The following is a 22,636-nucleotide window of genomic DNA, read 5'->3' on the forward strand; positions in this document are numbered from 1 at the left end:
GTGCCCTCTGAACCCCCACCCTGTTTTCTTAACCACAGCTTCCCAGTGAAACAGTGACATTCACACAAAAGCATTTCTCTGGCTCTACCCCCACCCACTCTGCAGGACATGCCGACCCTCTAGTACCTCCCAAATCGTTCAAGAAGCCCCAGAGGCATTTCCTAGGTGCTCCAAAACCGAACTTCTTGGCTACGAATGGCCCTTATCACTATTACACTTACAGGATGTCGGAGGTGTCTCCCATCAGAGCCGACACCAAAAGTAGCACCTGTATGCCTCCTGAAGCCTAGGACTCTGGATCCCTCATCCAATTAGACTGTGCCTTCCCACCTTCATCCTCCAACTATGCCACAGTCCAGGAAAAAACACCATTTCAGCTCACGCCAAGACCCAGTCCACCTTTAGTGGCTCCCAATCACCTGTACAACGCAGCCCAGGTTCTTCCACATGGTAGTCAAAGCTCCAGTCACTCTGCTTGCACAGTAGCTCATCTCCCACTCCTGTGCTCACACCCCACTCAGTACCTACCCCCCAGACTACCTGCCTTTCACTAAGCACATTGTGAATGCTCCCTGTCATTGGCCTTTATATTACAGTTTTCTTGCAACTGACCTGCCCTCCCCTCCACCCACTGCTGCCTTTTGAAATCCAGTCTGTCAACCTGCAAGCCCCAGCTCCACACGGTGGCTTTCCTCCTCTCCTCACAGACCAGTTCACATCACAGTGGGGTGTGTCCCTCCCTAAAGCGTGAGCTCCGGAGGGCAGGGACCACATCTTATTCATCTAAATCCCTATTGTCAGAGTGCTTGGCACATAGTGGGTGGTCCATAGGGCTCATTGGATTGAAGAGGCCATAGGCTTCTGAAAAATGATGCCTAGAGAAAATAAATCGTTTACACCTAATTATGAAATCATTTATCCATTTTCTTTCTTTCACCTGAAGGTGCTCTGGGGGAATAGCACCCAGTACTGGCAAGGTTTGCTATCAAGGTTAGGACTGGGAAATGCCTGAAGCATGGCCCCTGGGACACCCATGTGTGAGGTCCTTACCACCACCAGTGGAACCAGAGAAAATGGAGTAAATGAAGAATCAGAGTGGGAGAAAGGGGGCAGTCAAAACAAAGGAGCACATCACCAACTCTCTCAGGTCTGGCCCCAACACCAACAGCACGTGCTAGTTGATATTCTCCAACCTTTTCAAGCTTATTTCACGGAGCTAAGAGAATTTGGGATCATCAAATATTAGAACTGTATGGTCTAGCCCCTTCGTTTTATAGAGTCAAATGGAGGCTCAGAGAGGTAAAATGACTTCCTCAAGGTCACACAGCCAATTAGTGGCAACTTCAGAACTAAAACCCAGGTCTCCTCACTACACGTGCATATTTTTTTACTAATATTGCAGTCTTTTTTCCCATCTCTTTATCATTCATTTTCATAAAATAAACGGGAATGAAATGAAAGGATGAGGAAAATAGATGAGGAGGCAGAGAAAGAGGAACTAAAAAGAAATATTCATTCATAAATCTTTGTCATGTTTCTAATGATCCCCCAACAGAATTAGTAGAACGCTTTTGTAAATTCCCTTCTTTTCATGAAAAGGGACAAGAAGACATGGAATTCCTAAGTGACTGTGTATCCTGATGCTGAATCCTAGACCCCCGCCTGCTACATACAGACCCCTAGCCCTCCTTTTTAGGATCTGGATGGGCTGAGCATGAAAGTGGGAGGTCAGAGTCTTGATGTTACAGTCTTTAGCACGAGTCCCCAATCCTGCCAGTCTTTCCTCTCTGATTTATTAGCACAAACCCAGCACTCTAAAAATATAATGACTGTGTTTAGAGTGTTTTTCCTATCTATAAGCTGCAGGGGTTTAAGCAGCACATACACTCTTCTAACACTAAATTTTGTCCTGGAAAACCAAAACTGTGCTCTCTGCCAAGCCAGCCTTGCAGCTGGACGGTCTGATGGGACTGCAGACGTGGGTGACACTCATCCCCATCTGCCATGTGCATGATTGCAGTAATCATTTTTAACATAAGGTACACAATTTACAGCAAGGACGGCAACCTCATAGATCTTCCTTGATTATCTTACTATATGAACTATACCCTGAGTTTTTAAATATACCTCCAGATTCTTACCATTGATCTATAGAAGAAAAACTATAGAAATTCTTTGCGTTGTACTAATATAAAACAGGCAAAAGAGACAAGTTAGGCGTCATGTTTCTGAATAAAAGGGGTGTCTAGAAACACAGTGAGCTTTACGCCTGGGTCCCTCCAGCTCATCTTTCTGCCACTCCTTTATATCACCTTTAAAACCCCAAGTGGGCTAATGCCTTCTGTCCCTCACAGTCTCTGGGGCCGTGTGGGGCTCTGAGAAGGCCTTGAGGTGGAGGGACTTAGGGCTCATTCCGTCTCTGCCCTGGGTTTGCTGTGCAATGATGGGGGGAAAGGCTCTCTGTCTTGATCACCACAGCTAAAATGGGAACATAGCCTTCCTGTATTCGTTTGCTAGGGCTTCCAGAACAAAAACCACAGACTGGGTGGCATAAACAATGGTGTTTTTTTTCCTCACAGTTCTGAAGGCTGTAAGTCCAAGATCAAGGTGTCAACAAGGTTGATTCTGACACCTCACTCCTTGGCTTGCAGGGGGCCACTTTCTCCCTATATACTCACATGGTCTTTTTTCTGTGCTCAAACAACCCTAGTGTCTCTCAGTGTCTAAATTTCCTTTTCTTATGAGGACACGAGTCAGATTGAATTAGGGCCCACCCCAAGAATCTCATTTTAACTTAACTACCTCTTTAAAGCCTTATCTCCAAATATGATTACATTCTGAAATACTGGGGGTTAGGACTTCAACAGATGAATCTGGCGGGGGAACATGATTCAGTCCATAATACTCCCACTGTGATGTCATGGTAAGAATCAAATGCAATAATGAATATAAAGTGGCTTACATAGGGTCTCTACACAGTAAATGCACAGCAAATGGCAGTTATTTCTATTATCATTATTATCTCTTTTGATAATATAATTTTGAGCTTTAAATAAAATTCAGAGGTCATCATGTGTATTCCCTGTTTAGAAAGTTTGCAATGTCTTTGGAAGCTTTTGGCCAGAATAAAGTTCTAAACAGCTTATTGTAACTTATAAAACTCTTTAAAACCTGAGTTTGAGCTGTCTTTCCTACATTAGTCACTCCTTCACAAATCTGATGTTCTCTGTCATTCCAGACTTCCATCTGTTCTCCAGACATGCTGGCTCCATCACACACATAGATACTTCTTCTCTCCACTACACAGTTGGTGAACTCTTACACATCCTTCAAAACCCGCACTAAATTTTATTTCTTTTGTGAAATAAATTTTTCACAAATTATTCACAATTATTATTCACAATTATTATTGTGAAATAAATCCTAATTCTGTCAAAGTCAGTTTATCTTATTGTTATGCAACTAAATCAATTTGCATATAAATTTACAGTAACATGGATTGCTCTGTATTTTAAATATTTGTCTCTATGACTGCTGTGGCTTGTTTACCCTTTTTCACATAGCACTTGAAATTAGAAAAGGTAATATGCTGTACTCAGTCTACCAATTCAAATGTTAATCTCACCCAGAAACACCAGCACAGACATATACAGAAATACTGTTTGACCAAATGTCTGGGCACCTTATGTCCCAGTCAAGGTAACACATATGAGTAAAATTAACCATCATACACAGTGTTTCCCAAACTTCTCCCGAGGCATCCCTTCTCAGAATGCCTCCCTAGAACAGTGTTTCTCAGACACTGGTGGTCCATGGATCACCTATCTTAGAATCACCTGAGCTGTTCTCTTAAAGATTCTATTCAGAGGTCTGGGTTGGATCCATGCATGAATAAGCACTCGGGACCATAACACCTAAACCCATGAATCAATCTCAGCACCACTGAAAGTGGGACTCCTCCTGCTTTGACACAGTAGGAAGCACACAGCACTTTCTGTCATGTATTCATGTCCCCAAAATGGAACTAAATTTAAACAAGTCTGAGATCTAAGTGGCTATCTGTTAATGGGAAATGTGGCAAATTAATTAATACTCAATATAAAAATACAATCAGCCAAATTCAAAATGTGGCACATTCCATAGGATGAATGATTTGGTTCTTCAACAAATAATGGTATTTTTTGGATGGATGGGGGACTGTCACAGATTAAAAGACACTTAAATAATAGAGTCCAATGCAATGTATAATGTGTAGAAACCACCTTTAAAAGACATTTTGGAGACAATCAGGACAATATGAATATGGATTGGGTATGAGCTAATATTAAAGAATTATTGTTAATTTTGTTATGTGTGATTATGGCATTGTGAATGCATAAAAGAATGTCATTTGGCATAGATGCGTATTGAAGTATATGCAGATGAAAATATATCATGACTGAGATTTGCTTTAAATTACTCCATTAACACAGGCGAGATAGATGAAATAATGTTTTCAAAATATTGGTAACTGTTGAAAGTAGGTAACAATGACATAGTTTTTTAATATAATTTTCTCTAGTGTTGTATTGTGTTTAAAAATTTCCATAATAAAAATATTTAAGAGAAGAGAAAAGGAAAAAGCACTCCCAGGTGATTCTTAAGCATCCTAACGTTCTGCTCTCCAGGTAGTGCTAGGACAAAGGGGCCAGAAAGCAGCAGAAATCAACTCCAAATATCAGAAGCCTTCTAACAATTAGACATATCTGGCTCCGGGAGTGTTCTGGGGAAGGTCAGGGATAAAGGAAGCTGCAGAGGGACATCCTGCATTGTTTTGGAGGCTGGACAATAATGACCCATCCAGCCAATAGCTGTACACTCCAGTGCCATCCCATCACCACTCCTAGCCACCCTGATCTCAAGGAACATGAAGGTTGCCGAGTTCCAGCCACTTGTCCTCACTCAACGTAGTCATGACTCCCATGTTGCAGGATCGCTAATCCCCAGCCCTGAGAATGACTCATGGAATCTTCGATGTGACTTCCCACCCACTTTGAACTTTTAAAGTGGCTTGTGCTAAACAAAGGCAGTGGATCACTCACCTGAGCATTTCTCCTGGCAGCAATTTGAAATATTTGACAGGCCTTGTGAATAGCCACTTGCTCAGGGCAAGAAAGTATTTATTAGGGGCACATAGAAAAGGATATTAATTTCACTTACTGTGCTACATGTATTTGTCCCTGGAGGGCAAGGAGAGGTCTGGTTTGCTTTTTTTTAAGAAAAAGAAAAAGCTATTGTGGGCTAAAAGGAAGCTATAATTTTTTAAGTATGCTGTTTTAAGAACTGACTCTATTTGAATTTGACAAGTTCCTGTGTTTATTGTCCAGCATCCCCATTTTCTAATAGAGAACCATGTGGAATTGTGAGAGATCCCAAATGACGAAGAAAAATAACTATTGTCCATTTGTCACTACGGCACTCAAGCTGGAGACAGGCTAATGAAGTTGGCTTGCAAAGTGTCATTTATACTTTGCTCTCAAGGTTATCTGGAGCATTTTCTTTTCCTTCATTTTTTGCCTTTCAGAGGTTTTCTAGCACTTTTGCTTGTACAAAAGTCACCTTTACAAACAGTGGCACAGTTGAACACAAAAGTGTGTTCCCTGTTTCAAGTCACAATTCCACATACACAGTTATTCAGTGACTTTTCCAATCAGCCATGTCTGTGATAGCGGCATGGCAAGTTCTTTTTCTTCTGCAAATTAATGGTGTTGCATGTCTCTGCTAAAATAAGTGTGTTTGACTTTTCTATTAAGGTACATTATCCTAAATGGGTTGTTGGTCAGATTGTCCTCTTTAGGAATTCAAAACTCCAAGTTCATCGGAAATAGATTTAGAATGGCTGATGATGTTACAAAGCTGCCAACCTTTATTCATAAGAAAAAGTAGCTCTAGCATCTCCGTGCTGGGTATGTTCCCTGCCTGTTAGTCACTTAGTGGCCATCTGAGTTATCAGATGTACTGTCCTGGTACATCCTGTGTTCCAGTGACCCTTATTTTACCTCACAGTGGCCCCAAAGTGCCAGAGTAGTGATGCTGGCAGTTCAAATACACCAAAGAAAAGCCATAAAGTGCTTCCTTTAAGTGAAACGGTGAAAATTCTCAACTTAATAAGGAAATTAAAAAATTATATTCTACAGTAAGAATGAATCTTCTGTCCACAAAACTGTAAAGAAGGAAAAAGAAATCCATGCTACTTTTGCGGTCGCACTTCAAACTGCAAAAGTATAGCCACAGTGGCATGTTCTTGTCTTATCATCACAAGAAGAAAGATGACGATACCTAGGCTTGTCATCTGAATCCAATGCAACCAGACACCAGCGCTGTGTTGTACTTCTACTAATGAATCACCTAACTCAAGTCACATCATATATTCATCACCCATTTCTCAGGTTAAATCTGTTCCATTTGGCTGAAGGAATAGATCAGACAATATCTGACGTGACTTTTCCCCCCTCAGCCACCAGGGAGCTAAGAGATGAGTTCCAGTATTTTGCCCTCAATGACTGAAGGTTGAAACAACCACCTGAGAACTGAACATGATGCTGAGCGGCTGCCTCTGGCTACATCACCGGGTCGCTCCCAACAGCTGTGGAAGCAAAATGTTCCAGCAGTCTAAGACAGAGCTGGGAGGATTCAGGGAGATGAGGCACAGATGCCAAATCCAATCACAGAGCCATGGGGACAATTCCAAATTGGTAGATCCAATGACCATGGAGTACAGTTGATAAGAAGTTCTTAGCTATGCTTCTAGAGGATTTGGAAAGGGATCGTGTGTAAAGATACTTGTCCTCCCGTAGATATCCTTCATTCATCAATGGCCCCATGATGCCAGGAATAATTTTTTTTCACTATGCTTCCAAAATATTGGAGACCCTTAAGAGAATTGGGTTATGCACACTGTGGAGCTCATATAACTCCTTACTTGGCTGAGTGGCAGCAACTCCCTCTCGCCAGACATGTGGGAGTGTAAGATGGGCCTTCAGATAAACATCTCCCCCTACTCTCTTCAAGAGAACCGTGAATGTCTCAGGGAACTTCATACTGTGTGCACAGGCACACCCTTGCCTCATGTTCTCATACTGCTGGATTATGAATAAATTTGATAAATCAATTTATCTTTCATGTCATATAGCTAATGCTTGACACGTGATGGATGGTAAGAATTTAATAGATCGAACTAAAGATTCTTATCCAAACTGACTTAGGAAACTTCTTATTTCTATCTCTAATAGATAATAATTTCTCTATAGCTTCTTATTAAAATAAGATTCCAGAAACAGCAAAAACAAGGGAAAAGAAAAGAAAGAAAAATTAGCCCCGTGATGTCTCAGGAACTCATCTCTGTCTTTCTCCTCCTACAACACTTGCTCAAATTCAAGCCCCCCTACATCTGGCCTATACAAAAGCCTTCTTCCTTCATCTCCACCCACTTCTCTGGCCCATCATGCATGCATGAGTGTGTGAACACACACACACACACACACACACACAGAGCTTGCTCTTCACTCTGACATTCAAAGCATCAAATCATCTCTCCAGCTTTATCCCCACTCACATCTTTTCACCCACACCCCACTACCACGACCAAATTGATATCCCAACCGTATCCCACAATTACCAGGCCTTTTCTACTCCTCCCTGCCTGGATGTCCTTAGCCCACGTCGGCACCTGTTAGAGATCTACCAATTATTCAATACCTATTCAAATCTTCCACTTCTAGGAAAACTTCCCATGTCTTCCAAACAGAATTAATTTATTCCTTTTATGTTCATTCTTTGAACTCTGCTTACATCTCTCTTACAGCACACCTACAGCCTATATATATTTCTTTTTTTGCTTTTCTTCTGAGTTTTTCTTTTTCTTTTTTTTTTTTTTTTTAAGGAGGGCACAGCTCACAGTGGCCCATGCAGGGATCGAACCAGTAAGCTTGGTGTTGTCAGCACCATGCTCTAACCAACTGAGCTAACCAGCCACCCCCTATATTTTTTTTATAATCACCCAAGTACACACCTTCTCCTCCACTAGAACATGAGCCCTAGGACACAGAGGCCTGTCATATTCACCTTTGCTTCCGAGGCAACACCCAGCACCTGGTAGATTCTCCTACGTTTTGGTGTTACCGTGAAATGCTAAGCCGCCATTCAAAAGAGATATGAAACTATGGACAAGACATAGCAGTAAGTAAAAAGCAAAGACAGAAAAGTGTTTAAACCATGGTGCCATTTATATAAAATAAAATTAGATATGGATAGAAACATAGAGAGGTAAAAATAGATTGATCTCTGCTATATCTCTCAAAGGATACACACACACAAAACCTCTGATAACAGTGGTTGCCATTAAGGAGGGCACAGATACACAGGGTCAGTGGTGGGACAGAGCCTTACTTTCTCTGTGTGCCATTTTGTACTGTTTGAATTTTATTACCATTGCATATATTACCTTGTACATATATTACACACATTACCTCTTCAAAGATAATTCAATTAAGTTGAAAGTAATAAAATAAATGTTTGATTTTAATTGAAGCTAAACTGAACAACCCTGAAATTAATAATAGAACTGGCTGGAGTAGTCAAATTACCCATTCCCAATGAACTCCGCATTCAGAGGGAGAATTTTATTTCTCTCATTATATGGCGATCCAATACCAAGTGGAATTCATTAGTTTTAATAATAGTAATAATAATTAATATGCTTATAAAATTAATATATCAGATACAATTTTTATATTGAGAAATTTTATCCAAGCGTGTTTAAATTCTATCAGCTTAGAAAATCAGTTCACTAACAGTGTGAGCTTTCAGTAGTCTTTTTTTTTTCCCCAGTATTACTGGAAGGTGTTTCCAAATAGCAAAAGCTGAAACATTGCAATAAATATGTCATTAAAGCTTATAATTGCATAAATTATATTTGTAAATTGTAGCTGCAAATGTGGGCATAGAAAGAATAAAAATTGCCCTTAGAGTTCAAGGCATGATACAGCTTGAGAAAGCCCTCTCCATGAAGAACTGGAGCCTGGTATTTGTAGTTAACAGGTTCCCAGACTGGGCTGTGTAGCCAGGTTTGCACAGATCTGTGGAGAAGGTCACCCCTCTTCAAGATTCCTCCAGACAGTGGAAGCACTCACTCTGTCATACCAGCTCAAAATACCATGGTGCCCTCGTTAGCTACTTCTATATCCTTCCCTTCCTCATGACCTATTAGCAAATACATGAACATTCAAAGATCAAACAATTGAAAGAACCCCTTCCACAGCATGCATGGACTGCCAGATGCCTCCTTCACCCTCTCTGGTAAGGAGACCCCACTCTGGACCCCAGGGTTTCATTGCTTTCATCATTAGCTTAGCCTCTGGAGCTACAAATGTTACATGGGGCTGTTAAATTATCCTGCCATCTCTAAGATTCCTTTTTAAAGAGTCACCTATGATGTATGAGCAGCACTGAAACCCCACTCCCAGAGGCACTCAATGGAACGCTGGGGGCAGAATGGAGACCCACGCGGCAGCGGCAGATCCTAGGGGATGCTAATAAGGGCAGGGCCAGTGCCCGAGAGAAGCACTACTTATTATTAACACATTAGCCCTGCAGGGCACCGTGCCAGTTTTAATAAGCAACCAATCTGGCACACCTGCTCATCTATGAAAGATCTAGAAACTTCAGGAAAAAAATATCTGCCTATAGAATAACATTTCATTTCCAGCGGTGCCCGGAAAAACACTTTTTCATCGCAACAAATACTCAGGCACCGCTAGTCACTATAGTAATCTTAACTATAATTGCCAATAATAGAATGACTGTCAATACTCTCTACAACCAGTGTGGTTATTATAGCTTATGTACTAAATATACTACCATAGTATTTGTGCTAACAACAATAAACTATCATAATATATTTTGTTCACCATTATATCCCCAGGGATTAGCCTGGGATATAGCAGATGCCTAATATTTGTTGAATCTGATTGAGTATTATATACAGTATGATAGATAATATACTATCTTATTTCTAAGAAAAAAATGCCTCGATTTTGAAAAGTGATTTCTGACTCCTATATGTTTTGATCTTCAGATACCATCCTTTACTTGAAAATTAAAAAGAAAGGAGACAGAAAAGAAGTCAGAGATGGGCCATAGCAGAAGAAAGTCACCGCGGAGAAGATGGGAGCCTCTGAGCAGCTAGTTGTACAAGGTTAGTGGCGAGTCACCTGCCCCTTCCTACAGACAGTCCTCCCTGGAGAAGCAAGAGGAGCAGTCCTCTCCTTTGGACAAGAAACCTTGTAATATTTAAGCCTCTGATCCTTCTTGCTAGTGCTCATCTCTTCTCTGTGTCATGTGGTCCAAGACAGACTGAATTGCTTATAGAAAGTGTTTGGAACCACTCTCCCCAGAATCAGGAAAAGGCATCAGCAATGCCCTTCAAATTCCAGGTTCAAATTGTACACTGCTGGTTGGCAAGAATATTGGTACAAACCTTTTGAAGAGCAATTTGGCAAGGTACATAGCAAGAGCTCTAGAATCATGCATATCATTTGGCGCAATAATTCACCTCTGGAAAGCTAACCCAAGGAAACCGTCCAAAGTACATAAAAGGCTTTCTAGTCAAACTCATTCAGAGCCGCATCTATAACACTGAAAATATGGATGCAACCTGAATATCTAATAATAGCAGAATGTTTTATCCACTCCCATTTTGGAACATTATATGGCCATTAAAATTTATTTACGAAGAGCATGTAGCAAGGGGGAATACTTACATTTAATTCTAAGTGGAAAAATACACAAAAATGTGTGCATATAGGATAATCTTAATATAAAAAAATCTATGCATAAAAATCAGGGGCTTACTTTCACTAGGGTAAATGCAAATAAAATTACAATGAGATACCACTTCACACCATCAGATCAGCACAATTTAAAGCCTGACAATACCGTGTGTTAGTGAGGCTATGAAAAATGGAAAACCGTACCATAAGTTGCCAATATCTAATAAAATTGAAGAATTTCTTGGGTGTATATCCAATAAAATTTTTCTATATGTACATAAACAACCACAGAAAAGTTTACTGTTTGGCAAAGTGAACTACAAAAACAACTTATTAATGATTAATTTCTATTCATAAGAGAACGTATGAATAAGCAATAGTCAAGTCATACAAAGAAATACTATATACCAATGAAAATGGAGAAACTAGAGCAAATTTATGAATAAATTTGATAAATCAATTTATCTTTCATGTCATATAGGTAATCCTTGACACGTGATGGATGGTAAGAATTTAATAGATCGAACTAATGATTCTTATCCAAACTGACTTAGGAAACTCTCACAAACTTAATATTAAGCAACGATTACAAATTGCATAAAAATAATTATATAAATCTTAAAAACATGTAAAGCAACATCAACTTAATGATAGATGCATATAAATATAAGGCTATAAAGAGATGCGGTATAATGGTTACCTCTTAGGGACAGGGAATGAGACATGACAGGAAAAGGGCACAAAGGGAGCTTCAATAGTACAAATGAATGTTTTATTTCTTAAGCAGGGTGCTGAGTACCTGGATGACAGCTGGATTATTTCTTATACCTTTTGGTATATCTTAACTATTTCATAACAATTTTTAAATACATGATAAATAAATACATGACACAGAAGAGAAGGGAATTAACTCCATCCAAAAAAAATACAATGGCTACCTCTCTATGATGGAATAGAGATAAGATTCTTCTTCTCTTCACTTTCTACTGTTTGCTAAGTAAGTATAACCTGGTATAAATAAGGTACAAATAAGGAGACACCAGTCAGAGCCAGGAATGTTAGAGACAATGGGCATATGTATAAGGGAGTGTGACCCAAGTGACAAGGAAAAGGCGTCTCTTCTGGATCTCAGCTGTTGAGTCCCTTTCCTCTGAACAATCCCTGTGCTCAGTCAGCGCAAACCGACTGGGCCTAGAACAACACAGCCATTTACTGCAGCTCCTGTGCGCTCCATTCAGTTGTTTAAACATAGATAGGCCTACAGTGTCCCTGGCACAGGACAGAAGCCTGGTCTGCTTTCTTCCCTGGGACTAAAGGCCCAGTTCTTCCCAGTATTCCCCAGGTGCCTTCCAAAACTAATCAGGCTGGCCCCATCCTGAGACAGAATCTAGTGAATCAAGATGAACTTGACTCTACCTAGTGCTGTAGTGCATGTAAAGATGCACAAAAGGCCCCACCTCGTATCACTCTACTCGGCACCAGCTGTTCATCTCCATTGCCATACTTAGACTTCATGAATCCTAGTCAACTGTTTCTTGCCACTTACGAGCTTACAAAGAGAGGGCTCTAAACATAGCCTAAGAGCCTTGGAAGAACAGAAGGAAAAAATTAAAAGTATATACTTCGCAACTTCTTAAAGGAAAAAACCTCAACCAGCTCATTTACCTCAGTAAATGAACAAACATTTATGTGGTGCTTACCGTGTGTTAGGTACAGTTCTTAGCACTTTACAGATATTAATATGTTTAGTCCTCCTAACAATCCTGCGAGGTGGGCTTGATTAATATCCCATGTTATGGATGAGGAAACCAAGGCACAGGATCACATAGCTGCCAGGTAGTGGAACCAGGAGTCAGACCTAAGCCACCAGGCTCCAGAATCCGGGCTAATTATCAGTGTTAGACTGCCACCCCCTGCACACAAACTTGTAGGGAATAGGAGTAGAGACCCATTTTCTGTCAATAGCCAAGTAGAAATAAGTCTCTGTGTGCCACTCTTCATACTGGGGTCTCATTGCTTTTTACAGGCCCAGAGTTTGGCAATCTGAACCCAATAATATGATCTGTCTTTACTTCCTATGGAGTGACCAAAGATCACAAGCCTTCCTTAACTGACCAAAATCCACTTACTCATCCTCCCAGGACCCAACCCCCACAACTCCACCAATCACCACCATTCATTCAAGTGGCTTATTTGTGGGGGAAGGTTGGGCAAGAAGACCAGTTCTCAGTTCAGAGGTCTCCAGTCATTCCCAAAGGAGGAAGGGATCTTGCTGGGAGCTGCAAGTGATTAATGAAGAGTTTTCAAAATTGAGAGTCAATACTAAAATACCTGCCTTTGAATTTTTGCCAAAATAGCAAAAGTTTTTTTACAGAACATGCACACTTTTTTTTTTTTTTTTTTTTTTTTTTTTTTTTTACGATGGATGGGGAAAACAAGCATTCTCCTATACTGTAGGAAGGTTAAATCAGTAGATTTTGGGTAAGCACGCTTTGGTAAATCTATTTTTTAAAAAATTCTATATGCATACTCTAACCCTGAAATTACACCACTAGGAATACACATACACACCCACACATACACACCACAGTTATTCGTTGCAGTGTTACTTGCAATAGCAAAATATAAACTAGAAAAAAACTAAATATCCATTATTTAATTATAATTAAATAAGTTATATCATATCTATACCATGGAATACTTCACAGCCCTGACAAAAAATTAGGTAGATCTTGTTGAAATGGAATGAAAATATGTTTAAATGTATTATCAAAGGAAACAAACAAAAAGACTCACAATAGTAGGTGTAGTATGCTCTATTTGTATGTTTTAATGTCATATGCCTGCATACACATGGGGGATTTTAAATTGTTTTAATGTATAAAAGTCTACATGGGAAACTATTGACAGATGTCTACTGGTGAGGAATATATGGAGAAACAGTTTTATTTTTTATTTCATACCCTATTTCTGTTGAATTTTTAATTATATGTATATTATAAAAATTATCTAATGTGTATGTTAGATTCAGCTATATTGTTTTTATTTTAAATGAATTTGTTTAGAAATAAGTAGCTATAATTATATTTTTCAAATACGTGTATAGCTACATGTAATATGTATATATGCACACACATATATATGTGTGTATGTATGTATATTTACATAAATGTATGTGTGTATATGCCTGTACATATTATACATTTTATATATTACGTATAATATATTTTTATACTATTTATATATTTTTGTTATTTTTATATATTACATATTTTGTATTTTTAATTTATATATAAATTTGAAAACAGACATCATTGGATCTGCATTAATAGAGACATACAAATATTACACCACATTATTGTGGACATTAAATGATACTGATTTTAAAACTTGAAAGTACAATTCTACTTCTTAAACACTCTTTCTACTTCCCTTCCTTCTAACTCCATACATTTTGTTTGTGCTTTTAATTAGAATGACAAAATATTTCTAGTGGATATTATAAAGCCCAATCTAACTATTACAAATTTCAAATAAGTAGTCCAAATTAATCATATCTTAGAATGTTTCCTTTGTGACCCCACAAGATACCTATTATTATGTGGGATTCTTGAAGAATATGAGTATTCAAAACAACAATTGATGATTAAGGGGGAGTGCGGTCATAGGAGGAAGAGGAAATATTTAGGCAAGAAGGTGAAAAACTGAAAAGAAAAGCTACACAAGAAAAGCTTTCTGTGTCTGTTGGGGAGATTTATGAGAAGTAAATGTAACTACAAGGGAAAGGGTATTTCTTTGTAACTGAAACTTGGCAGGAAGGACATTAAGATATGACAGCGTTTGAATATACTAGATTTGGAAAGGTAAAATCTTAAAGATATAAGATACTCCAAGAGATTTCCCAGGGTCTTGAAAAGAATAGCAATTACTTGATGATATCAGGTACTGAAAACGTGTGAGGCAAAATTAAACACCATAAGAATATAAATCTATATCCTGCACAGATGAGTAATAGCAATCTTAGCTAAAAGTGTACAAAAACAAATGCTTATATGTGTATTTTTAAAGATCTCTCGGAATAGGAATCATATGTACAAACATATACACAAAGTAGAATAACCAATCATTCCAATTTGCCTGTGATGAAGGCGAATCCTGGGATGCTGAACTTTCAGTGCTAAAATCAGGACAGTCCCAGGCAAACTAGGGACAAATTGGTGACCCTAACATAGAGATAGATAGACAAAGAAGATGATTGATAGATGATAGATAGATAGATAGATAGATAGATAGAGAGATAGATAGATAGACAGATAGATAGATAGATAGACAGATGGATAGATAGATAGATAGACAGACAGACAGACAGACAGACAGACAGACAGATAGATAGATAGATAGACAGATAGACAGATAGATAGCAGATAATGAATATAGATACCCTGTCATACAGGTCTCTGTACGCGTTGTGAACCATTACCGAAAAATTAAGATTATTGTTGTAGCTACCATTACTTATTAAGACTTTATTTTCTGGAGCAGTTTTAGGGTCACAGCAAAATTGAGAGGAAGGTACAGAGATTTCACATTTACAATCTGCCCCCACACAAGCACAGCCTCCCCCATTATCAACATCCCCAGCTGGGATGGTATATTTGCTACAATTGAAGAACCTACAGACGCATCATTATCACCCAGAGTCTGTAGTTTATAGGAGGGTTCAGTCTCGTGTTTGTACATTCTGTGGGTTTGGACAAATGTATAATGACATGTATCCACCATTATAGTATCATACATAGAAGTTTCACTGCCCTAAAAATCCTCTGTGCTTCGCCTTTTCATCCCTCCCCCTGAACCCCTGGTCTTTTACAATCGCCATAGTTTTGACTTTTCCAGAGTTTCATACAGTTGTAATCATACAGTATGCAGCTTTTTCAGATTGGCTTCTTTCACTTGTTAATATGCATCTAAGTTTCCTCCATGTCTTTTCATGGTTTGATAGCTCGTTTCTTTTTAGTATTGGATAATATTCCATTTTATGAATATACCACATTTTGTTTATCCACTTATCTACTGAAGGACGTTTTGGTTGCTTTCAAGTTTTTTGCCAATATGAATAAAGCTGCTATAAACACCTGTGTGCAGGTTTTTTGGTGGATGTAAGTTTTCAACTCCTTTGGGTAAATACCAAGGAGTATAATTGCTCGATCATATGATAAGAGTATATTTAGTTGTGAGAAACTGCCAAACTGTCTTCCAAAGTGGCTGTACCATTTTGCATTCCCACCAGCAATGAATGAGTGTTCCCATTGCTCCACACCTTCACCGCATTTGGTTTTGTCAGTGTTCCAGATTTTGATCATTCTAATACTTATTTCATTGTAGTGGTATTTTATTGTTGCTTTAATTTGCAGTTCCCTGATAACATATGATGTGGAATATATTTTCATATGCTTATGTTCCATCTGTATATCTTTTTTGGTAAGGTGTCTGTTAATGTTTTAAGCCCATTTTTTAATCAGGTTGTTTTCCTATTGTTGAATCTTAAGAGTTCTTTACATTTTGGATAAAAGCCCTTTATCAAATGTGCCTTTTGCAAATATTTTCTCCCAGTCTGTGTTTCATCTTCTCATTTTCTTGACATTGCTTTTTGCAGAGCAGAAGTTTTTTTTTTTTTTTTTTTTTTTAAAGATTTTATTGGGGAAGGGGAACAGGACTTTATTGGGGAACACTGTGTACTTCCAGGCCTTTTTTCCAAGTCAAGTTGTTGTCCTTTCAGTTTTAGTTGTGGAGGGTGCCATTCAGCTTCAAGTTGTTGTCCTTTCAGTCTTAGTTGTGGAGGGCGCAGCTCAGCTCCAGGTCCAGTTGCCATTGCTAGTTGCAGGGGGCACAGCCCACCATCCCTTGTGGGACTCGAGGAATAGAACTGGCAACCTTGTGGTTGAGAGCCCACGCTCCAACCAACTGAGCCATCCGGGAGGCAGCTCAGCTCAAGGTGCCATGTTCAATCTTAGTTGCAGGGGGCGCTGCCCACCATCCCTTGCGGGAGTCCAGGAATAGAACTGGCAACCTTGTGGTTGAGAGCCCACTGGCCCATGTGGGAATCGAACTGGCAGCCTTCGGAGTTAGGAGCATGGAGCTCCAACCGCCTGAGCCACCGGGCCGGCCCGCAGAGCAGAAGTTTTTAATTTTAAGTTCAGCTTATAAATTTTAAGTTCAGCTTATAAATTATTTTTCTTGTGGATCATGCCTTTGGAGACATATTTAAAAGGCATCACCATACCCAAGGTCATCTAGGTTTTCTCTTATGTTATCTTCTAGGAGTTTTATAGTTTTGTGGTTTACCTTTAGGTCTATGATCCATTTTGAGTTAATTTTTGTGAACAATGTAAAGTCTGTGTCTAGATTCATTGTTTTTGCATGTGGAAATCCAGTACCATATATTGAAAAGATTATCTTTGCTCCATTGTATTGCTTTTGCTCCTTTGTGAAACATCATTCACTCTACTTACAGGGTCTATTTCTGGACTCTCTATTCTGTTCCACTGACCAATGCAACATTGTCTTTACTGTAGTAGGTCTTTAATTCAGGTAGTGTCAATCCTCCAACTTTTTCTTCTCCTTCAATATTGTGTGTTGGCTATTCTGTGTTGATTTCCCATATAAACTTTAGAATCAGTTGGTCATTATCCACAAAATAACTTTCTGGGATTTTGATTGGGATTGCAGTGAATCTATAGATCAAGTTGGGAAGAACTGACATCTTGACAATATTGAGTCTTTCTATCCCTGAGCATGGAATATCTCCATTTATTTAGGTTTTCTTTGATGTCATTCATCAGAGTTTTGTAGTTTTTCTCCGATAGTTTTTCTATCCATATTTTCTTAGATTTATATCTAAGTGTTTCATTTTGAGGGCACCAGTTACTTTTAATAAAAGCAATCTAAGTTCAACTCCGCCACTATTTAGGCCACTTCCACAGTCTGTCCCTAAAATGGCAAAATGGCATGGCTTAGTGAAATTCTGCATATTCTACATCTAGAAGAAAACTCTCTAAGATGACAGTCAAGGTGATTACAGTTAAGTTAATTTAAGATCTATTTCCATCCAACTTGATAACAGAATAGAGCTATTTAACTCTATGCTGTTTACTAAGCAGGGCAATTCATGAGATATGAGAATTATCAGAGTTCATTCACCTAGTCAACAAATATTTAATGAGCATCTAGTTTGTGCTACATTGGTATGCAACCAAAATTGTTCATGTAAGAGTGTTCACAGCCTTTTCTCTACCGCCACCCCGCCAAAGAAAATATATATTTTCCAGCCCAATTTCTCTTCCTCCCTTTTCCAAAAAAGAAAAGATTGGTCTACATAGTAAAGATTTGGGAAGTGAGGTGGGAAGGAAGAGCAGCAGCAAGCTGAACTTAGGAGGAGATCTAAAGTGAGTTATGGAACAAAATGCCCTGCAGCAGCTGGGGATTGTGAAAGAAGTGAGTGAGAAAGGAAAGAAGATTTTCAGAAGTGTTTCAGTGGACTATGTATGTGAATCTCTTTCACATTTTTGAGAAATACAGGTAAAGGATTGGACCTATTCTGAAATGGTTTTTGTTTAGTGGACTGTGTTTTTTTTGCCAGACTCCAAGAATGAGTCATATGTGTCCTTGTTGTATAAGGATTACATCAGAAACAAATACACTAATTCTCAAGGGACGTAAAGAAAGTGATTTGTGGACCTTTGTTCCCATAGGTAACGATGATCCCATCTGAAGCCCTTGTACCCACATAAGCTCCCCACCCCCACGAGTTCCATAATATCTTCTGCCAATTTATTGCCATATTCTAAACAATGTGATCAAATAAAGCAAACGTTACTTGTTTGCATTTTATTGCTGGTTCACAGAAAAGACATTCTACAAGATGATTGATACCTAAGTGATCTTCAGACCACAATGAACACATGTGAGTTTGGGGAAATTAGATCATCAATACAAGTACCAAGCACAGGTACACAGGCATTTCAAATAAACGATTTCTACTCAAGTCTGGGGGTGAAGAGAATGAAAATAAGATGATTTGGCTTAGTGGAAATGTAAACTGGATTTTACGGATTTTGTATTGGATTGTCAAATTTTGCAAGCACAATAGACAACAAAAACATTAGCAATATAATGGTGTTTAGAACAAGAAAATATGTGCTACAATGTTTTAAACAATGTTTACAATTTTACATCAGCGAAGTTAATACTGCATTGGAGAAAGGCAAGTATGCTCAAATTTTCTATACCATTTATAACTGCAAGCATAAGGATTTAACAATATACATCTGCATAGATTCAAAGATGTGCAGAAGAAAATAGAAACATAGAGATTGTTTGGTACAACTCTTTTGTTTTACAAAGGAAAAACTGAGGACCAGGGAAATTAGTCAGCTTTTCTAAAGCCACACGATCCCAAAGTATAGTACTTGAACCCAGGTTTTTTGACTGGAAATCTGTGTCTCACCATAATATGCTGCAGCTCTCATAATGCTTGCAATATATTTTTCTAAATGATTTTGTACATTCATCTAAGACATTTTCCTTATGAGAGTAATTTCTTTATGATGGAAATTAAAACAGACTACAATTGTGTCTATGCTGTCAGAAAAAGATTAAGACGTAACAAATAAAAGTGCATTTTGTCAAAAATATTTTAACTGTCTAGGAAGAACAATTCATGAAGTATTGACAGAAGTCTAAAAAGAAATTAAATCTTAAGAGGATCTGATAACATGTAAAAAAAAATGTAAAGCTGAAATAAGGAAAGCTTTTTGGAAATGCTATAAAATTCAAAGGGCATAAAGAAAAAGACAGATAAATTTGATTACATAAAAATGTAAAATAGAGGGGTGACCGGTTAGTTCAGTTGGTTAGAGCATGGCGCTAATAACACCAAGGTTGCCAGTTCGATTCCCGCATGGGCCACTGTGAGCTGCACCCTCCTTAAAAAAAAAAAAAATGTTAAGCGTTCTAGCTGACTGCAGAGCTCGTAGCAGCCAGATGGACTCAGTTCCCGGTGAAAGGACGGAGATGACCAAGATCTTTTAGCATGTAGGGGGAATGCCTTTGTTAGTAACCCCTCACAATGGGCAGCTCCCGGCTGAGGGTCTTTGACCCTCACTTAGAGCGGAAGGATGCCGCAGCGCTCTCCGACCGAGAGCTGCCCCTGCCTACCTTCGATGTGCCTTATTTCAAATACATTGACGAGGAGGACGAGGACGATGAATGGAGCAGCCGCTCACAGTCTTCCACAGAGGATGACTCAGTGGACTCTCTGCTCTCTGACAGATATGTGGTCGTGTCCGGGACCCCGGAGAAGATTTTGGAGCACATTTTGAATGACTTGCACCTGGAAGAAGTCCAGGACAAAGAAACAGAGTTTCTGGTGAAAGACGGCCTAGGTGCCCACTAACAAGTTCCCACTATTTAACACTGGGAATGAGAAATCACTCTGATTACTGTTACTAATGCTAGGAGCTGCCGCCTGGTGGGAAATGGTGTTGTGTATGGTATCTAGTGACGGGGATTCCCATTTGTTTTTTCTCAATGATACAAACAGTGGGATTGAATATGTCACTTTAGCCACATGTTCAGCAAAGCCGAAAAGACCAGGACTCAGTAGCTTGACCTAAGCAGGGCAGGAAGACACCCATTGGAGTCAACCCCTCTTCATTCCTACTCACTTCCTTAGAGTTTGTGATGGACACACGCAGAGGACAAGCTTCAGATTGTTGCAGAGACCCTTGAGGGGGTGAAAAATGGTTAACAACTTTCCCTCCAATCAAAGGAGAAATTTATGAAAGTGAAAAAAATCCACTTTCGAGACTGATGGATGGGTATATACTAGGGATGCCTAAGTGGAAATCACATGCAGTTCTTCAAAACTTCACACACAGCGCTTTGGAGAAAATACAACAGAAAAGCCACCATGAGGTTTTTGGTTAACATTAGAAGAAATATCATAAATATGAGATCAAATACATTTTATGTTCAAATTGGAAAAAAAATGTAAAATAGACAAATAGTGAAACAGTGAAACATTATTTCTTACATACCAGATTGATAAATACCATAAAGCTTAAACTATAGTGTTGGAAAGAATATAGGGCAACATTTTCAGTCATTGTTGGTAGGAGTATAACTGAAACAACCTCTTTTCAGTGAAAATTAACAATATCTCAAAATAAATATTTCATAATATTTAACACAACAAAACTTTTAACTTCAGCTTCATAAAGAGCATGTACAATAAACCTACAGCTAATGCACTTAATGGTGAAGTACTAAATCCTTTCTAAGATCAAAACAAGGCAAGGATAACTACTCTCACCACTCTTATTCAACATGGTACTGGCTGTACAATAAGATAAGAAAAAGAAAATTAAAATACACAGATTGAAAGGGAGAAATATATCTGTTTCTACTTGCTCCTGACATGATTGTCTAGGTACAATATCCCAGACGATATACATTTTTTTAAAAAGAAAATCTTCTAAGCTAATAAGTAAGTTGAGCAAGGTCACAGGATTCACGATCAACACACAAAAATCAATTGTGTATCTAAATACTCACACTGAACATATAGAAACCAAAATTTAAAACAATATACTGTTTATAATCACCCCCAAAGAAAATGAAATATTTAGGTATAAACTTACAGGATCTGTATACTGAAAATTACAAGATGTTGATAAGAGAAATCAAAGGAGATGTAAATAAAGGGAAATGGGCAGAAGATCTAAATGGACATTTTTCCAAAAAAGACATAAAAATGGCCACCAGTACATGAAAATGTGCTCGGAAATGCAAATCCAAACCACAATGAGATATCACCTCACACCTGTTAAAATGGCTATTATCCAAAAGACAAGAAATAACAAGTGTTGTCCAGGATGTGAAGGAAAGGGAACCCTTGTGAACTGTTGGTGGGAATGTGAGTTGGAGCAGCCACTATGGAAAACAGTATGGAGGTTCCTCAAAAAAAGTTAAAAAAAGAACTGCCATATGATCCAGCAATCCCACTTCTAGGTATATATCCAAGAGAAATAAAAACAAGATATTGAAAAGATATCTTCACTCCCATGTTCATTGCAGCATTATTTACAATGGCCAAGATATGGAAACAACCTAAGTAAGTGTCCATCAATGGAAGACTGGATACAGAAGATGTGGTATATCACGAAAAAAAAGGAAATCCTGCTCTTTGTAACAACTTGGATGGACTTTGAGGGCATTATACAAAGTGAAATAAGCCAGACAGAGAAAGACAAATACTGTATAGTATCACTTATATGTTGAGTCTTAAAAAAAAGAGAGGGAGAGAGAAGTCAAGCTCATAGAAACAGAATAGAAAAGTGATTGTCAGGGGCTGGGGGAGGGAAGAATAGGGAGAGATTAGTGAAAGAGTAGGAACTTCCAGCTATTAGATAAATAAGGTCTGAGGATCTAATATATAAACTAGTGACGATAGTTGATAACACTATAGCGTATGTTTTAAATTTCCTAAAAGAGTAGAGCTTAAATGCTCTCGCCAAAAAACTAGTGTGGCGTGGGGGGTTGGGGGCGTGGGTAACGGATGTGGCTATTAATTCTAGACAAAATCTAGATGGGAGGAAGCCTTTCACAATGTATACGTATGTCAAATCATCACAATGTGCACTTTAAATATCTTACAATGTTGTCTAATATCTCTCAATGAAGCTGAAAAAGGTGCCATACTCATGATGGAAGACTCGACAAAGTGAAGACGTCAGTTCTCCTCAAGTTGATATACAGGTTTAATGCGA

The 22,636-nt window shown here is 38.6% G+C and overlaps 1 non-coding gene across 1 annotated transcript; it reads right to left on the reverse strand.

The window, feature by feature from the left end:
* Positions 1–7,938: 7,938 nt before the first annotated feature.
* Positions 7,939–8,012, reverse strand: TRNAV-GAC (transfer RNA valine (anticodon GAC)). The gene has a single exon. It is a non-coding gene; the product is annotated as a tRNA-Val (tRNA).
* Positions 8,013–22,636: the final 14,624 nt, after the last annotated feature.

This window comes from Rhinolophus ferrumequinum, chromosome 6, assembly GCF_004115265.2.
Source record: "Rhinolophus ferrumequinum isolate MPI-CBG mRhiFer1 chromosome 6, mRhiFer1_v1.p, whole genome shotgun sequence".
Taxonomy (NCBI): Eukaryota; Metazoa; Chordata; class Mammalia; order Chiroptera; family Rhinolophidae; genus Rhinolophus; species Rhinolophus ferrumequinum.